This window comes from Siphateles boraxobius, unplaced genomic scaffold (genome assembly GCF_051911475.1).
Source record: "Siphateles boraxobius isolate OS27281-9 unplaced genomic scaffold, OSU_SipBor_1 11, whole genome shotgun sequence".
Lineage (NCBI taxonomy): Eukaryota > Metazoa > Chordata > Actinopteri > Cypriniformes > Leuciscidae > Siphateles > Siphateles boraxobius.
This window is the reverse complement of record NW_027508711.1, coordinates 2,708,924-2,725,121: the sequence shown is the minus strand read 5'-3', so window position 1 is coordinate 2,725,121 and position 16,198 is coordinate 2,708,924. Positions and strand designations below refer to the sequence as shown.

General features: G+C 40.9%; 1 long non-coding RNA gene and 2 pseudogenes across 1 annotated transcript; all 3 read right to left on the bottom strand.

Annotated features, from left to right (window-relative positions):
- Positions 1–3,479: 3,479 nt before the first annotated feature.
- Positions 3,480–4,444, bottom strand: LOC143704610 (uncharacterized; annotated as a pseudogene).
- Positions 4,445–5,781: 1,337 nt separating this feature from the next.
- LOC143704594 (chemokine XC receptor 1-like) lies at positions 5,782–6,680 on the bottom strand (annotated as a pseudogene).
- Positions 6,681–12,431: 5,751 nt separating this feature from the next.
- On the bottom strand, positions 12,432–12,895 carry LOC143757182 (uncharacterized). The gene is made up of 3 exons (XR_013210427.1): positions 12,757–12,895; positions 12,603–12,661; positions 12,432–12,507 (listed from the first exon to the last, which is right to left on the bottom strand). It is a non-coding gene; the product is annotated as an uncharacterized LOC143757182 (long non-coding RNA).
- Between the last annotated feature and the right edge of the window lie 3,303 nt (positions 12,896–16,198).

The following is a 16,198-nucleotide window of genomic DNA, read 5'->3' as shown; positions in this document are numbered from 1 at the left end:
CTCACTATACAGGACGTGATTAGGGTCATTAATGATTATAAAACCCTGTTTCCTTACCACCTCCTCAAAGAGCTCCTGAAGAGTAATAGGTGGCATTTGGCCAATTTTTTTCCAAGCCCTTTTTATAAATTTTTGGAGCTGGGATTTTAATTTAACGGACAAGTTACCGAACCAAGCCACAATACCATACCGAACAATAGATTCAATGGCTGCCTTGTAAAACAATAACATGATCTCCTTGTCCACTCCATAAACTCTAAGTCATCTTAAGAAATATAGACGCTGACATATCTTTGAGCAAACATACTCCACTTGATGGTACCACTGCAGCTGACAATCTAATTGTATACCTAAATACTTATATGTTGTTACCTGCTCAACGAGTACACCTTCAATTTGAAGTATGCTATGATCTCCTATTGACCTAGGGTCAAAAATAATTTATTTGGTTTTATTTACATTGAGGGCCAAGTTATGCCTGTTGTACCACTTCACTACCTGAGACTGAGACACTTTGTAACAAATTGCTGTAGTTTTACAGCATAATTTTACAGAATATTCCTGTTTTAACATTTTACAAGATGTAGCTGTTGTTCGCAATGCATTGTGGGTCAAATGACGTTTTACAGTTGTTAACAGTATATTTCCATGTCAACTGTAATTCATTTACAAGAAGGATGTGTTGTTACTGTAGCTTATGCATATTCACAATAACTTACTGTGGTGTGGCATTATGGGATTGTGCAGGCTTCGTTCAAATTTGAAATCCAGTTGACCAGAGCAGAACGAGAACGATTGATTAGAGGCATTATTCATAATTCCTGGTAAGTTTCTTTAGAAATATACACTTTATATTTATTTAATTCAATGTACAATTGATATGTCACAATAGCGTGCTAACATGACAATAACTGGTATGTAAAAGTATGTAATGACAAATTCAATGTTTTCCCATACGCAACGTTAAGTTAGTAAAGAAATGTGTCGTTTAACTTTAAAGGGTTAGTTCACCCAAAAATGAAAATTATGTCATTAATGACTCACCCTCATGTCGTTCCAAGCCCGTAAGACCTCCGTTCATCTTCGGAACACAGTCTAAGATATTTTAGATTCAGTCTGAGAGCTTTTTGTCCCTCCATTGAAAATCTATGTACGGTATACTGTCCTTGTCCATAAAGGGAATAAAGACATCATCCAAGTAGTCCACGTGACCTCAGGGGGTTAGTTAGAATTTTTTGAAGCATCGAAAATTCATTTTGTTCCAAAAATAAGAAAAACTATGACTTTATTCAGCATTGTTTTCTCTTCCGGTTCTGTTGTCAACCAGCTCCATCGACAAACGTGCGATATCGATTGCAAAGGATATATGCAGAGTTGACAGAAAAATGTTACACATGCTGTAGCAGGTGAATAGTAGCCTACAAAAAAAGAACTAAGCCCCGTCTCACCAACAAGTTTCTACAAGTTTCAAGGATCTGTTTGATCGTGATCATTTTGAACGCGTGTTTAGCAAGTCTTATGCCACTCGGTACCAATTGAATATACTCTTTACCGCTATGGAGGTATTTTGTCGTGTCTAATGTATTGATAATGCCACCAAAATGCAACCAAAGCACAACTTAGTAAGAAGTAGATGTCTATAAGTAATTGTAAATCATACAATATAAATGCCCTGATCACTAGATTTTATACAGGTGTTACGATAATGATTTTGTTAGTGGTGATCAGCAACCAAATATTGATTATGTGGAAGTCACTGCCTTTTGCCTTGGCATGACTTCTCGCTTTTTGCCGACAATACAAAGGCAGAGTACAGTAACTTTAAAATAGTGGTCAAAAGTCAAGTTTGAGCTCAGTATTTTTTTATGTAGACAATTTCCATTACTAAAACATCTAATTGCCAGATTTCCAGTGTTCTACCTATAATTAATTCGGCGGGACAACTAAAAATCTTTAAAGTCATTTTTCTCAGTTCCACCGCGACATAAGGTCTTTTGTCTTTGTAGGGCAGAACAGAACAGTACGAGGCCGGTGTTGTGATTACTGATGAGCGACACCTGTGCAATGCACCGGTCTCGTATCTCTCACTGAGGAGCGGAAGCATTAAAGGAGGGACGGCAGTGGAGATCGAGAGAGTCCAGGCCTGGATTTTTATTTGATGTTTTGTTACATGTGGCAGCAATCGTCCGTGAGGGACTGCTGTCTTTATTTTTGTTTTGTATGTGTTTATTCATTTATTAAAGTCTTCAAATATTCGCCGGTTCCCGCCTCCTCCTTCCCACAACATCTAACCTCGTTATACGGATTTAATAAATACTATTTTTGTTTTCTACTCTTTTTGTTGTGAGGTTTCTACAACAACCAATCGTAACAGTGGTATGGTGTACACAAATTAGATCAGTAAATAAGGGAAGTACTGCCTTTAATTTAAAAAAATACATTGAACAGCTGACTATTAACTTCTTACACTATCAGACACTTTTATCCAAACCAAGTTTGAGGTATACAAATTTGCCAGTATGTGTGTTCTTTGTGAATCAGACCTGTGAGAAAAAAACATTTAAAGAAAAAATAGAACTAGAACTGGAACACACTAGAACTGTGAATATTTAGTCTCATAAAAAACAATCTGTAAACATACGAAACTGGTCAGCAGGTGCTAATGATTAAACACCTGATTTGCAAATTGTTAGAGTGAGCATTTAAAAATGAGAGAGAAAAAAATACTTTAAACACCTGTGTTATGATAAGTTGTGAAGGTTAATGCAAACATCTTTGTGGCAACCCTCAATGTGGAGAAGGTGACATTGTGATTGATGAAGTGTTTTATTGGATAATTATGCAAACAGCAGTTGTCAAACAACCATATCTGATTAACACTCAGACAGAAAGAAACAAAAATAAATTCAGTAATTATTTTATATGAAAGGTTCATATGGAAGCGTGTGATATTTTATTTACAATCATTTGTGCTCTATATCTGTGCTAATTAGCAATGCTAATTAGTGTTTATGGCACTTTTGTCTTGATATTACTTTGCATTCTTGTATATAATTGTACAGTACTATCTCTAATTTAAAATAGATTAAATAATTTAAAACTTTTTCAACTGACCCATAGCTACTTCACATACCAGCTGGGTCTGTTTGAGGTTTGGTAGTAGTGTAAAAACGGCCCAGCAGGCCGCTCAGTCGCGCTCAGGCTGGTGGATGGCTCACATTTTTACATACTTAATATTTAAAGACTGCATACTTAAAAATACTGTTGAAAATTAATTTTGCAGCTTTATAAGCTTATGTAAATGTGTGGTGTAAAGAGGACACCAAAGGAAGATCAACACAATCATCAGCGCTGCACCTTCCAACACGGCAAATTGATTTTAAATTGTAACAAAATGAAAAGACAAAAATTAATTCAAAATGGTCCCATCTAATAATAAAAGTTATCAAAAAGTAAAGTTATTAAAATAACACAAGGTTTTACAGAGAACAGAAGCACAAAAGTTTTCCATTCCGATGCAAATAAAGAACAGGCTGCACAAAACCAGCCTGCACAACTTCCTGAATATAGCGATTTGTCAGATTAGTAAATAATGCTGAAATAGTAATCGGCACATATATGATGACTATGTTAACTGATGTTATTAGAATGAGATAAAACGCTCTTCTCTTTATGTAGTTTTCCTACTTTCTCCCTCTTCCTCTCTCTCCTGGTCCTGACTGCTTCAGAGCTCTGAGAACAGCCACAAGACAAAACAACTGGATGGAGAAGAAGAGGAGGAACTGCAGTGAGATGAACCATGCATGTGCATTAATGTTGAGTGAAGCTAAAATGAACATGGAGCACAAACAAGAACCAAGAGTGATTATCCAGACTGCAGTGCTGCAGATAACTCTATATCTGAGAGGTTTGAACTTCAGAAAGGTTACAGGATGAACCACTGCCAGGTAACGCTCAACACACATCAGACACTGAAACAGAGGACGACCAGTAACAGCTAGTCCTGTTATTAACACTTTTAGTGTCAAGAGACTTGAAGACCAAGTTGAAAGTACAAGGAACAAACAATTCAAACAGTTTCCAATCTCACAAATGGAGAAATTGAGGATGAAGAACTCTGATGCTACTCCACTTCCTGCTCTTGTAACATAAAAGTGTGTAGGAAGATCAACCAGGAAATTGATGCTGTACACACAGATTTCCAGACTTTTAAGTGGCCCAATGGATTGTGTAGTTTATAGATGCTTCGGGTGTGGTGATGTTCACTGAGTTATTCATCTCTAGGCTTTTAATTTTAATGGTTCATAAAAACTTATTTTGTGATCTACACAAAGAGATAAGTGTTATTAAACCAGATCTGTAAAAAAAAAAAACATTTCAATATATCCAGATTATACATTTCAGTCGGTAAATCTTCCCAGTTTAAATCTGAATAGAGCAACATCATTATATGATGAAAAATAGATTGTTTAACAAAGTAATATTCACAGGCTTCAAAATCTAATTTATATAATATGTGAATTGTGAATTTTCAGTCTTCCCAAACAATCTTTATAAATAATGAGATGGAAAACTGAGGCTTGGTAATTGACGAAGTGATTCAGAGCCGGTCCGAGCCTTTTGGGGGCCCTAATCAGAATTTGATTTGGGGGCCCCCTCCCACTACGCAAAGTCACCTGTGCTTGACGATTATTGACACAAATGTCACGCAATAATGATACATTATAAATCAATACAGTGAGGTTATGTATTAATACAAAATAAATACTTATAATACTAAGTATTAATACTAAATACTAAAAAATAGATGCCTACTTAAAAAAGTTACTCTTTTACTAACTCTTTGAAACTTCTTAAAACAAAGAGTCTCAAAACATATAAAATAAATTATTTGCTAAAATAATGGCAAAACTTAGAAATCAGAAACATAATAAGAGCAAGGGTTCAACAATGACAATTATTGTTGAAAACTGTAAAAATATTATTATTTCTCAACTGTCTCAATATAGTGTAACTGTCCTCAAAATCTTTTTTATTATTAATATTGTAACATACTTTGTTGGATTGTACATTACAGAATCCAACAAAGTTTATGAGTTAGTGATCTGATTTGTGTGGTATAATAAAGTGGAGAAGAGTTCAAACTGCTATGTTTATTATTTAGTCAAACTGCTACCTTACACCTAGAAGGTTAAGTTCCCCTGCGGCTATTTTCTCCAACTTAAAATTGATACCGTGACTATGTGCAGTTGCATACGAATTGTCTATGCACTGGCGAGGTGTCTAGATTATGCGCATGACTTAAACGCTGGCAGACACAGCAGCAGTTGTTGGCAGGTATATTGATCATGAAATCGGAATTTTCTTGTCTTGAATTATTCATTCATTCATCCATATTCATTCATTTATGTCACTTGTTTAAGTCATCTAAAAAAAATAATTAAACCCGATTGGGGACCCCCTGGTGGTCAGGGGCCCCCTAGCAGCCGCTTAGTTTGCTTATGCCTTGGGCCGGCCCTGAAGTGATTTATTGGAAAAACAAACTAATAGCAACCACTCATTTTATTAATATAGGATATGAGGTTTCATGCACTCATGCTGTGACTATCTGAACGACCTTAAATAAGTTAAAATATTATAGAACTTTTTCTAGACGTCAAAGTGCACGTTTTTTTCAGTCCTCTGACAAGTTGTGTTTGAAAGGTATCAAGTTGATATAAGTACGTTTGAGTACAAACTAATCCCTAGATTTGAAAAGTAAAATAATATAATAAACCGGTTTTATGGAGAAAAGAGGCAGGAGAGTTCTCCAGTCTGGTGCAGATAAAGAACAGGCTGAACAAAACCAGACAGAACGTAACAAGTTACAGCCGGAGACTAAACTTACTGTTCAAAACTTATCAGTTTTGTCAGAATGGTAAACAATGTTCTGAGAGTAAGTGACAGATATGTGATAACCGAGGTCGCAGTTGTTATTAAAATTAGATATATCACTCTTCTCTTCATGACGTTTTCATCCTTTCTCTTTCTCCCCCTCTCTCTCCTGGTTCTGACTGCTTCAGAGCTCTGAGAACAGCCACAAGACAAAACAACTGGATGGAGAGGAATAGTAGAAACTGCAGCATGAAGAACAACATATATACAATGTTGTGTGAATCTATAGTAAACATGCAACACAAGCAGGATCCAAGAATAATTATCCAGGCCGCAGTGCCGCAGATTACTCTATATCTGACAGGTTTGAACTTCAGAAAGGTTACAGGATGAACCACTGCCAGGTAACGCTCAGCACAGATCAGACACTGAAACAGAGGATGACCAGTGATAGTTAGTCCTGTTAAACACTGTTTTAATGTTGAAAGTTCTAAATACCAAAATGCCAGTATACTGATCAAACCATTCAGACAGTTGCCAATCTCAGAAACAGAGAGATTGAGGAAGAAGAATTTTGATGCAACTCCACTTCCTGTTCCTTTGATGATGAGCCATATAACAAAGGAGTGTGTAGGAAGTCCAACCAGTAAACTGATGCAGTGCAGACACATTTCTAAAATTTGTAGTGGCCTAAAGGATTGTGTTGTGAAGTTTGTAAATATTTCAGGTGTGGTGAAGTTCACAGTGCAGTTATTCATCTTAACTGCACTGTTATTCATCCATTCTGGTGCGATGCCAGAATCCATCATCCCTCACTCTCCAGTCAAGGTTTTGACTGGAGAGTGAGGTTTTTCATCGTACAAAAACATGAAGGGATTAATTGGGATTGCCCCATGTAGTGTGTGACTTTTGTGTCAAATCTCTTCACCGGCTCCATCTCTGACCGAGAGCTGAGTGAACGAAGTAGACTGCTCGACTTACTGGAGCCAGGAGATGGCTGCATGGCAGACAAGGGTTTCACCATCGAGAATCTGCTAGCTGACCGTGGGGCAACGCTGATTGTACCACCCTTCAAGATGACAGGTAGGCATGAAAGGAATGAACGTTTCAAATTAAAACTGTGACCAAAATGATAATCATTAAGATGTGCAGACAAATGTTTAAAAAGTCCTGAGGCACTCACTGAAATAATAGAAATGAACTTATTTCATCTATAACCACAGCGCAGTTCTACAAAGAGGATGCTATAAAAACACAAGCAATTGCCTCGTGGAAAGAGCAATACGCAGAGTCAAGGAATACCGCATCTGGGAACACACTCTCCCTCTAACCTTGTCTGGAACAGTCAACCAGCTGTGGACGGTCTGCTGTGTGATGACCAACTTCCAGGAACCACTTGACTTAAAAGGCTACATCCCTGTTGAATAGTGTTTCTCCCGATCACATGCATTTAACTGTATACTGAAAACATTGTATATATTGAATGAGATGTATATAATTTAATGAGAACTAATTCATCTATAATCAATTCTAAAGGTCAGTCCGTCCTGAAAGTAATCAAAATAATGTAAATATGTAATAATGTAGTAAATAATTGTAGCGAATTAGCTCTATGAAATATTAATAACCAATCATAACTTGTTATAATTGATTATGAATATTTGGGTCAGTTAATCAGATTAACTTGATGTAGCAACATTAACATTACAACCAATTACTCAGTTCATTCTTTGAACCCTTAATATTGCTTATTAATTAATTAATAGAAATGTACATTTCCGGGACATGGGAAATGTTTTCTTACTAAGTACTACTAAGAGCAAATAGTCAAGATCTTATATGATTAGTGACTCCGGATATGAACTTGTGACACGGACAACTTTACGTGTGATATGAACAAGACTTTAGTAACTAGACTAAAGATTTAAACTACTCTAACATACACATACTGTACATACATGCATACAGTTTACCAAGGGAAAGAGAGCTGAAGAAGAATACGGGAAAGCAAGAAGTTATAGCATTGTTTGAAAATAAGCAGATCAACAGCCTTGAGCAAACCATCAGTTTAGTTCTAACACGTCCTTTAAAAGGTGTACGGATACTTAATGTATCAAATAATGAGACTAAGTTTGATACTTGCATGTCTTGCCCATTTGAATTAAACTGTCCTGATGCAATTTCTTGAGGCTCCAGTTGATCTTTGCTGATGTTTTTTTGATGAGAGAGAACCAGTTGAAGTCAGAAGATCTTTGGTGAATGGAAGGACAAGGCCGCAGCCTGGCACAATCTTGAGGGTCCTTAGAACACTTCTAGTTTAGCATCATCTTCACATCAGGACTTCTCAAGAAGGACCAAGAGAAAGAAAGGGCTAAGAGAGCAAAAAGCCAAGAGGGTCCAGTGGGTCAAGAGAGAGGGCTGATCTTGTGTTCAGTGAATTTAAAGGGTGAAGATGTCACACCCTCTGGAGGTGTGTGAGCCAATAAGAAGTTGTCCCTTTGGAGGGAGATTTTACGACCCTTTGTGTTCGAGCAGGACATTTGAATCTGTAATTTCATTGGGTGTTTAAGAAAAAGAATCTTCAAGATTCTTATAATACCCATATGTCATAAAGTTAGATGAAATATATCTAAAAACAGAAAAACTCTGTATCTCAGCCTCCTCGTCGGGGAATGCCGTTTTTTTCCCTATCTCCACACCACACTGAGGTGTCGAGATCGTGGAAAAAGCCGGTTTCTCTTTTATGTGTTTAATGCCCAAACGTCTAACTATAGTAATGCTATGGGTATTAAGTATCATGGTATGACAGTGCCTCGGGTTAAAGAGACGCTTGCTAGCTTTCTCTCTCCCGAGTCGGCGTCATCATTTTTAACCCCGATGTTACCCACCAGCCATCTTAAATAAAGAAAGAAGAATTTTATTAGGCAGTGCTGGTGGGTAAATTATAAAGACATGGATGAATGTGAGGTTGTCAGATAAAACCTCACAGATAAACTATACTGGGGAGGGACGGTTTCGAGAAATCGTTTCTCCTCTGCGTCCTCTGGGGGGCGACTCTCTGAGGAGGGTCGCAGCACGGCCAGTTCGGTTGTTTTCCTGCTGGTGTCCATGGAGTGATATATATATATATATATATATATATATATATATATATATATATATATATATACACACGTTTTTCTGATTTAAAAATAAAGAAAAATAAGATAATATTATGTCTGTTCTTCTGGACGCTCCGCTTTCAAAAAACTAAGAAATAAACCATTCAGCGGCGTTCCAGAGGTTTCTTCCTCACCAATCTAACGTTCCTGAGACTGCTGGGCGGAGCCGAGGTGTCAGCGTCCCCATACGATCCTCCGAGGAGGGTCGTAGAACGGTCAGTTCGGTTGTTCCCTGCCGGTTCGCTGCTTCAGGGCACCGTAGTGACTGTTCAACCAAATCCAGAAGCCAGTCTTGAGAGACTGGTTCCCCTAGTAGAATTTCTGGCAGCGTGGAAACTACTGCCACATATTTCTCGGTGGGTCCTGCACACTATAGAAAAGGGTTCAGAATTTGTTTCTTGTCCGCCCAGATTTCTAGGGGTCCTCCCCACTGTGGTGGACCCCGAGCAGGCTTTGGTTATGGAGCAGGAACTACTGACACTTCTGCAAAAGGAACTGTAGAAGGGGTTCCTCCTCCCGGCAGACAGTCAGGGTTTTACTGCCATTAGTTCATTGTTCCAAAAGAGGATGAGGGGTTGCGTCCTACTCTAGACCTGCGTCAATTAAACAGCAGGTTTCAGAATCTTAAGTTCAAAGTATGCTTATGCTAAATATGATTGTATCACAGACTCAGTCCGAGGACTGGTTTGTCACAATAGACTTAAAGGACGCTTACTTATCTATCCATCCTCCTCACAGGAGGTTGAGATGTCGTTCTGTCCCACATAAGGAGGTTGGGGTTGCGGCTCAACACCAAAAGAGTGTACTCCTCCCAGCTCAGAGGACCACTTTTCTAGCTGTATTATGGGATTTGACAACAATGCAAGCACGTCTGTCTCCTGCACGTATTTCTGCGATTCTCACAGCCGTAAAGAATGTAAAACTAGGTCAGTCACTCACTGCAAAACAGTCTCTGAGACTGTTGGGGCTCATGGTAGTTGCGCCCAACGTAGTTACTTTTGGCCTTCTGTACATGAGACCCCTGCAGTGGTGGCTCGGGACCAAGGGGTTTTCTCCGAGGGGAAATCCGTTTTCGTATGATCAAGGTCACGCGGCTATGCCTTCGTGCCTCGGTCATGTGGAAGAAACCTTGGTTCCTCGCCCAGGGCCCAGTGCTGGGGGCTTCTTGTCGACGCATCACGCTATCGACGAATGCTTCCCTCACAGGATGGGGGGCGGTCATGAGTGGCCGCTCGGTGAAAGGTCTTTGGTTTGGGCTCATGGCAGTTGCGTCCAACGTATTTACTTTTGGCCTTCTGTACATGAGACCCCTGCAGTGGTGGCTCAGGACCAAGGGGTTTTCTCCAAGGGGAAATCCGTTTTCGCATGATCAAGGTCACGCGGCTATGCCTTCGTGCCTCGGTCATGTGGAAGAACCTTGGTTCCTCGCCCAGGCCCAGTGTTGGGGGCTTCTTGTCGACGCATAATGCTATCGACGGATGCTTCCCTCACAAGTCGGGGGCAATCATGAGTGGTTGCTCGGCGAAGGGTCCGGACAACACACTGATGGTCTCGTATATCAGAGCAGATATCCTATTGAGGCAGGGGCTGTGGCCCAGGGAATGGAGACTTCACCCCTAGGTGGTGGAGCTTCTTAGGGAGAACTTCGGTCAAACTACAAGTCGACCTTTCGCATCGCTTATACAATGCATTGCCCTTGTGGTTCTCCCTCACACATCCAGCTCCGCTTGGACTGGATGTGTTGTAATAGGTGTGGTTGCCGCTACACCTATACGCTTTTCCCGATATCTTTGCTCCTGGGAGCTCTGGAGTTGTGGATACTGTGGGCTCGGCCTCTGAGGGGGCCCAGCTCATAGATTCAGGTCTCTCGACCGAGGTCGTGGAGACCATACTCCAGTCTAGAGCTCCCTCCACGAGAAGACTAAATATGCTGTTCTCTGCCTGGTGCAGAGAACGCCTTCTGAATCTTGTTTCTGCCCTGTTGGTACAGTACTTGATTTCTGTAATCAATGTTTCTTTGCTGGGTTATCTCTGAGGAGAGATCCTTAATTTTGTCTTCTCCGTGGTACATTAGGCCAGGCCTTCTGCCCTCCACCTTTAATACCCCAGATCCGGAAAATCTTAAATCTGTTATGCCCTGTCCGGGCTTTGGATGCGTATGTCCACAGAGCTGCTCAGTGGCGTTTATCAGAACAATTATTTGTCTGCTTCGGGTAACCTAAGATAGATTGCCCTGCATCTAAACAGATAATGAGCAAGTGGGTAGCTAAGGCTATCTCAATTGCTTATGAGGCGGCCGGACAGCGTTCACCTGTGGCTGTTCAGGCACATTCTTCAAGGAGTATGGCTGCCTCTAGGCTTTATTTTCGGGTGTTTCCCTTCAGGATATTTGTAATGCGGCAGGCTGGTCCTCACCACATACATTTGTCAGATTTTATGACCTACACCTCTCCACTCCTGGGGCTAGGTTGCTTGCTTCTAGTGCGCGCAAGGACAACATACAGAACGGGCATTTGTCTTTATGGCGTAGTGCGTATGGGGTTCCCACCGCGTCTCAACGCAGCTCGAGTTCCCTTGAAAGGGAACATCTCAGGTTACATATGTAACCCTGGTTCCCTGATAGGGAACGAGATTCTGCGTTTATCTGCCATACTTCCTGCATGCCCTGATCAACTTGCTTCAGGCCTTTCAGAAGCTGTCGCGGTCTGATTTCAGGGTTGCTTTATAGTTTCTGGTCGATGACGTCACCCGCCTATGACGTCTCGCTCTTCCATTGGACTGATTATACACGTGCTTAACGACGCAATCACGCAGAACGTTCCCACCGTGTCTCAACACAGCGTCTCGTTCCCTATCAGGGAACAAGGGTTACATACGTAACCTGAGACGTTTTCTGTTTCAGAATGGGAGGTAAGTCAAACCTGAGAAAGCAGGGTAAGTCAAGCCCGTTTCTGAAAGAGAGGTAACTTATACTCAGAGTCAGTTACCATGGTAACTTAATCTGTGAACCTAACCTGGTCGGGAGCAGGTTTTCTTCCGTAAACCCAGAGTTTATTTCTGTCTCCTCCCCTTTTTTAAAGAGGAAGCAGTGTTTAAACACCTCATTAATTCTTTCGGTACATTTATTCATTGCTGGGTTTTTTTCCCCAAGTTTATATAACTTCTTAACTGGCAACTGTAAATACAGTAGATTAGAGTTACATCATATAGTTCTAAACAAATTCTACTGAATTAAACTGTTGCATTCACTGAAAATCACTGAAATGTGTTCACCTTCCTCCTACTGTTCTTCCACACTCTGGGGACGGGGGAGAGATAAGAATATCCGTTTATACTTAGATATAAACTTAGATTGTATAGGCTACTCCACATAAATAATGTGTATATTGTTAGATGTGTAGACACATAATATTAACATTTCCTCTTTAGGCCTCTCTGTGGCAGCAGAAACTGTTTCTTCATCCCCATCGTCCTGTGAAGATGAGCATTTGGTTGAGCACATTTTATAATACTATTTGTCATAATTTCTGGTGTATTGAGTATAATTTCTGGTGTATTCTGGTGTACAACTGTCTGGGGTTCTGTTGGGACAGGAGGCTCCAAAAGACAGATATTACCATCAGAATCTGTTGGGAGGAACAAAAAACCAAACCCAAAGTAAAATATATGGAAATATCAAAAACAGCCTATATAAAAAATAACACATATGTAGACATCTTACATTTTATGAAGGCACTTGAATCTTCGGGAGTGACTGGCTCTGATGAAGTCCCTCCAGGAATTCCCTCAGCCATTGGCCTTCCAGCATTTAGGCTCAGGGCCATCTCCATCTCCTCTGCATCTTCATCTCCATCTCCACTGCATCTCCATCTCCATCTTTGTGAGCCTCTTCCTTCTTTCTGTTGGCTGAGTTGAAGTCAAATGAGAATGAACATTTAATTGTGTTAATTAGACCTGTAGCGACTGACCGAATCCTGTTTTCCTTTCACTACTGAACAAATATGAACACATATATGTTTAATTCACAAAACCTTGAATAATGTGAAATGGTGCCCGAATGTCTGCCAGCAGGTCATTGATTAACTCCATTTATGACGCATTGCGCAATCAAGAAACAGGTCCCCGTTGTTCTCGAAACCCTCACGTGGTACACACCACGGATGGACAGATGCTGAAAATAAGGATATCCACACATACCCGCACACAAACGTCCTTTGTGTGCAACTTAGGATAGGAATGTCCTTAATGTATATAACACAGAATTGTATCTAACCTTCCTGTATGCATGCATATCTAATTAGTTGTGTCTTATTCTATAGATGTAATTGGAGACTGGTCTGTAACTTCAAATCTTAAGTGTATTTCTAAAGAAAGATTACCTAACAGGATCATCTTCTGTAACTCTCCCTCTTGCTAGGTCATAAAACTTTAAGACCCCCAAAAGGAATTCCAAAGGAATCACAGCTCCCACTTAAATTCTGATAAAGAAAGACGAATAGACTCTGCAATCTTATATTTTCTATAAGTATAACCCCTTAAGAAATGTATAAACATGAATTTGATCTTTCCTAGGTCATGGTAGCCGGTATTATGGCTTTATAGTCATGTGAGTGAACATTAAATGTGTGTAATTCTGCATATGAATGTAACTTTATGTTTCTTCTACTCTTTCCGGCCATTCTTGGTACCTGTTCGACCGTCTTGTTTTGACTAAACAAGTCATACATAGGATACTACAGTAAAATGTATTGTTCTGTGTGTACAATCTTTCTGGCTAGAAATGACAAAATGTTATACCATCTTAAATAATCCTGACAAGACAAAGAAGAACTTTTCCCGCTCGAGATGCTCTAAGATGATTGGTTCACATACGCGAAGCAGATGTGAACCCCTCCTCTCTATAAGAGACTGACACAGAAGTTTCTCAGAGAGCACTTTCCCTGTGAGAGGTTTCCGGTCCCATGGCTCCTTAGGGAGCTTTACACCGCGTTTCTTTTCTTTTCCTTTCTTTACTAAGTTTTATTTTCATTCCGCCTCTCCCTCCCGAGGGAGATGAACTCTGAACTATTTCCTTGGTAACTTCACGTTCGGTGAACCTTTAAAACTTCCCGCGAGTCTGCTCGCCCCGGAAGACACGAGAGAACAAGCCTATAGCGCCGAAGGACAAACGCGCATACGACTCTGCGTTCCTCAGCAACAAAAAGAGAACCATACGCAGGTATAGGTTATTGATTTGATTTGATTGGTCTACTTATTACTAATTACTTTATAAATCCTATATCAACCTCAACCACTTGAACAATACAAAAAGAGACAGTAAACTGCACTTTTAATGCTTTCAAATTAACAATATACAATTGCATGAATTATTCTTGAATTGACCAAAGTGTGTAGAGAGAGAAGGTTACATTAAAAATATACCTTTTAAAAATGTTAAATCCACTATTGTTTTATACAAAATTGTTCTATAATCTATGCAGTATTTAATGCAATGACATCATATCTTACTTTATATTAATTAATAATTAAGAGAATAATTAAGAGTAATCCCTTTAATTCAATTACAGTTTTTAGATTACTTGTTAAATACACCCAACACTGTATAACAGTAATTAAAATGTAAACTTACGCATTGACTCAAGCAACTATTTTCTCCCAAACTAACTCTCTCGATCGCCGCTGCTGCCCTGTTGCTTAAAAAAAAAGTTTGCGTACTGCTGGTGAGAAATATGCAGACATCTTTTTGTCTGGCGCTGTTACCATGGTGACTCATAATATCTAAGCTCCATTGATAATGTCTTTTTATAGTTGTGGTGCCTGCGCTTAACTCAGAGTCAGTCAACTTAGAGTTGATTGAACTTACTCATTTCAGCTGAAACCGAAAACGTCTCGGTTACGTATGTAACCCTCGTTCCCTGAGTAGTCGGATGATGACGAATGGGGTTTCGCTTAGAAAGCCTATCAACTTCGAGTATTACAAAACGAGCCAATGGCAAAGAAATGCCATGGGTCTGCGGAATTTGCATGACGTAACTCCGCCCCACCTCGTGGGTATAAAAGGAGGACGCCGGCAACAGGCAGATATGTTTCTTCGCTGAGGAGCCAAGACTGAGCTCAGGCTATCCCCGCGGTACAGCGGAAAGTGGCAGGCAGACGTAACATCTCCGTTCCCTACTCAGGGAACGAGGGTTACATACGTAACCGAGACGTTCCCTTTCGTTGTCACTCCGAGTTACGTCGGATGACGACGAATGGGGTAACCAGTCTAATCACGCCACCTTCTCAGCTGTCTTCCAGTGCCCTGCGTAAATCTGAGATCCCTGTCGTGAGACTGGCACGGACGAAGGACTCCTATTTAGCACAGGAATACCAAGGTACACTGGGGAGCATATCCCAAAGTTTAGGGGAAATATGCAATTACTGCCAACCCAGAGGGGGGGACTTAGAGAATACACATATGACCCGAAGGAGACATATGGAGAACACTGGGGTGTCCGGCCGCAGGTGGAATATTTCAGCCCCAGGGGTGGCAAGGTGGCTTGCCAAGGGAAAGACACATGCTCAAAGGGGCTTACAGTGGAAATACACATGTGGGGGTCGCTCAGGGGAGGGACCATGCACACGGGAGGCACCTAGCCGACGCACAGGCAATAGACACTGGCGCCAACTTCAGGAGTGCTGGAGGAACTCAGGGCTTTCGGGGAAGCTCACCTGAGGAGAATATCGCATGTATCCAGTCCGTGGAGTGGAATGGCGAGCAAGCGAAGACACCTGAGCGGGTCCGGTACTAGCTGGTTGAAGCGAGTACATGAGAGGACACTGGCTCCACTCGGAGATTGTAGAATCTGGCGAATGTGTTAGGTGTCGCCCAGCCTGCAGCTCTGCAGATGTCTGTTAGCGAGGCGCCATGCGCTGGAGCCCAAGAGGATGCCACACTCCGGGTGGAGTGGGCAGTCACACCAAGGGGGCACAGTCGACCTTGCTGCTGGTATGCCAAAGCAATGGCGTCCACTATCCAGTGAGACAACCTTTGCTTGGAGAGAGCCTTTCCCTTCAGCTTCCCACCATAACAGACAAAGAGCTGGTCTGAGGTCCTGAAACACTGCGTCCTGTCTACATAGGCGCGGAGGGCGCGTACTGGACAGAGCAGTGCCAAGGCTGGG